The sequence below is a fragment of the Pteropus alecto genome, unplaced genomic scaffold (assembly GCF_000325575.1).
Source record: "Pteropus alecto unplaced genomic scaffold, ASM32557v1 scaffold76, whole genome shotgun sequence".
NCBI lineage: Eukaryota > Metazoa > Chordata > Mammalia > Chiroptera > Pteropodidae > Pteropus > Pteropus alecto.
Window position 1 is genome coordinate 21659829 of NW_006443138.1, and position 4008 is coordinate 21663836.

The 4008-nt window shown below is 36.4% G+C and overlaps 1 pseudogene; it reads left to right on the top strand.

Moving 5' to 3' along the window:
- Positions 1-2249: 2249 nt before the first annotated feature.
- LOC112472496 lies at positions 2250-2370 on the top strand (annotated as a pseudogene).
- Positions 2371-4008: the final 1638 nt, after the last annotated feature.

The window sequence follows — 4008 nt, forward strand, 5'->3', positions numbered from 1 at the left end:
ATGTTTGTAGTTTAAGCCACCCGGTCTGTGGTATCTTGTTGTAGTTGCCCAAATCCACTAAGATAAGACTCTTTAGCCATTCGAATTTTAAAATAATAATGTCCATCCTTATCATCTACCCCTTACTCCAAAATAATATATTATTATCAAAGTACTTGCTTGTATTGGAAATAGTCTATATGCTTACAAAATCACATCTTATGTGGAATATTAGTGCCCTGCTTTTTAGTTGGCTCTGGCTGACTTGTTTAGGGAAGTGAATCCATCCTTCTCAGTTCATTCCCAGAGCACATAGCTAGATGGTAACAACCTATCAGTGCAAACAGTGACATTACAGTACACTCGTGGAGTTTGTAGTTATGTATCTTCTTCCTAATCAATCTTTATCTTGTTTCTAGTCCAAGCCATTTGACCTCAGTCTTACAGATTCACTGCCTGATAGCTAAGGGCAGGGCCACTTTGCAAGTTGGGGTGTGGTATGAGCACTGCAATTTAGAAAAATCCTGACAATCTTGAGATAATCGGAACTAGGGAAACATAATATATTATGTATTCTATTCTTTCTTAACTATTCTTGCACACCCTCTATTGCACAGGAAATTTTGTTTTGAATATATATCTGATTATAAGAGGAAAAAAAATGAAGCTAGTTGTCATTTATTGTGAACCAAAGATAACTTCATCTGTTTGGTATTCTCTTGTCACCTAAGTATTAAAATTATATTCTACTCTAAATAAGGCAAAAAATAAATACTTCTTTCTATTAACTATGAAAGCCTAAGTGTATGTTTTTTTCTTTTCAACCTGGCCTTTCTGACCTAGCCAAACAAAATGTTAAAAAGAATGAAAATGTATTTAACTTAAAGTAACATAAGATTAGCATAATACTTCACACACACACAGTCTTTATTTCTCTCAAGAGGACTTTATGGCTTCTTTCCTTTATATCACCTCACTCTTCACTCCCACATATAGGCCCCTCCGAATTGCTAGCCCAAAACACAGCCAAAAGGATCTCACCAGAGAGGTTTGAGAGAGCACCTCTTCTGCCCGCCCTCATCAGTACACACTTTATGCTTGCTGCTTGTATCAAATTCATTAACCTATAAGCACCTTTAACACTTCCTAAGCCCTCCCTCTATATAGTTTGCTAAGGCTTCCATAAAGAAGAACCAAGGACTAGGTGGCTTCAACAACAATAATCTATTTCTTCACAATTCTGGAGGCTGGAAGTCCAAGACCAAGGTGTCAACATGGCTGGTTTCTTCTAAGGACATCTCTCCTTGCCTGTGTCTTCACATGGTCTTTCTCTGAGTGTGTCTGTGACCAAATTTCCTCTTCTTACAAGGACATCAACCATATTGGATTAGGGCACACCTTAATGACTTTATTTAACCTTAAGTACCTCTTTAAGGGCCTACCTCTAAATATAATCTGAGATACAAAAGGTTAGGATTTCAAGATATGAATTTGGGGGTAACACAATTCAGCCCATAAAACCCTCTTATGGAAACCAAGAGGGAGAGTGGGAAGATGGAGAACATATGACTGAGTTCCTTCTGTACAGCTGAGTGGGAAAAAGAACTGATTTCTCCACTTGATAAATGTAGGAGGCAGAAGTGATATCCTGGGACTGCGAATGGCGCAAAGGAGAGAAGCAACAGAATGCAAGGCTGTTTATTCACTAGACACTAGGAGTGCTGTGCCTTGGCCCTATGAACTTTTCAAGGGCCTATAAAAATATCTGAAAGCTGAAAATTAAATGATTTCCAAATATGAAAAGAAAATGGTAAGTTTTTGATAAACAAATGTTTAAAAGCATACAAGACTTAACGTTATATCAACTAGTCAACTACAACTCAACCCAACTGTCATTGAGTTCATTAATTAATTCATTCAAGAACCATTCCAGATGCTGGGGATCTAGAAATGAACACAAAACACAAAATTTCCTGTCATCAAAAAGCTCACATACTGGTGCATAAGAGGGAAACAGAAAATAAAATATACAAATTATATAATGTATTAGAAGATAGCAAGTGCAATGGAGAAAAATAAAGCAGAGAAAAGAAACAGAGCCAAGGAAAATAGACTCGCATTCAGAGAAGGCCTGGCTGAGTAAAGGCTTCGAGGAAATAAGAGAATTCACCAAGCAAATATTTGAGGAGAAAGAGTTCTAGGGAGAGGCTAAAGTGGAAGCAATATTCCTGAAGTAAGAGCAAGCCAAAAGTGTTTGAGAAACATCTAGGGTCTATGGCCATACCACCCTGAACGTGCTCGAACTCATCTGCTCTCGGAAGCTAAGCAGGGTCGGGCCTGGTTAGTACTTGGATGGGAGAAATATCTAGGAGGCCCATGTGGCTGTAGCAAATGTATAAAGGCAGAAGGCTAAAGGACACGAAATCATCAAGCAAAGATATATCTGCGCCCCAATGTTCATTGCAGCACTATTCATAATAGCCAAGACATAGAAACAACCTAAGTTTCCACTGACAGATGAACAAATAAAAATATGTGTGTGTGTGTGTGTGTGTGTGTGTATAAATTTAATAAAATAAGTGGACGTAAGTCAAGGCGATAAGAGACCAAAAAAGACATTTCATAATGACAAAGGGATCACTCCAAGAAGACATAACCCTTGTAAACACTGATGCACCCAACATAGGAGGACTTAAATCAAGCAACTATTGACTGACATGCAGGGAGAGAGCGACCATAATTCACTCACAGTAGGGGACTTTAACACTCTATTGACATCAATGGACTGATCTTCCAGACAGAAAGCAACTAGAAAACAGCAGTATTCAATGACAAACTAGACCAGATAGACTTAACTGATATTATTAGAACATTTCACCCTAAAGCAGCAAAATATACATTCTTATCAAACACACTTGGAACATTTTCCAGAAAAGACTTACACGCAAGGCCACAAAAAACTTCTCAATAAATTTAAGAAGACTGAAATCACATCAGGAGTCTTCTCCAATTACAATGGTATGAAACTAGAAATTAATACAAAAAACAAACAAACAAACACACACAAACAAATAGATGTCAAATAAGATGCTACTAAACAATGAATAGGTTAACAACAAGATCAAGGAAGAAATCAAAAGATACCTTGAGACAGATGAAAACTCAATGACCCAAAATCTACAGGACACACTGAAAGCAGTCCTAAGAGGGAAATTCATAGCAATACAGTCTTACCTCAGGAAACAAGAAATGTCTCAAAAACAATGTAACCTTATACTCAAGGAACAGAAAAAGAAGAACTAACAAAGAACAGAAATACAATGAATCGTTAATGAATACTTAGAACAATTATCGGCCAACAAATTCAACAATCTATAAGAAATGGATAAATTTCTAGAAGCATTTAACCTTCTAAGACTAAAACAAGAAGACACAGAAAATCTAAACAGACCAATTACTACCAATGAAATTGAAGCAGTCATCAAAAAACTCCCTACAAATAAAAGTCCAGAATCAAATGGTTTCACAGGTGAATTCTACCTGTGAACATTTAAACTTTTAAAGATTTAAAGAATTAATACTTATCCTTCTTAAACTATTTCAAAAAATTGAAGAAAGAGGAACTCTTCCAAACTCATTTTACGAAATGAGCATTGTCCTGATACCGACACCAAACAAACATCTTAGAAAAAAAGAAACCTATAAGCCAATGTTCTTGATGAACATGCATGCCACATTTCTCAACAAAATATTGACACATTGGATTGAACAAGACATTATAGGCTTATACTCTATGACCAAGTGAGATCTATGGCAGGAATACAAGGATGATTCAACATCCATAAACCAATCCATGTGATACATCAAAGAATGAAGGATAAAAATCGTATCTCAGGTAAAGCACAACATCTTTGACAAAAACCATCCTTTCATGATAGAAACTCTCAACAAAGTGGGTATAGAGGACATACTTTAACGTAATAAAGGTTATGTATGACAAACCCACAGCTAACATCTTCAATCGTGAAA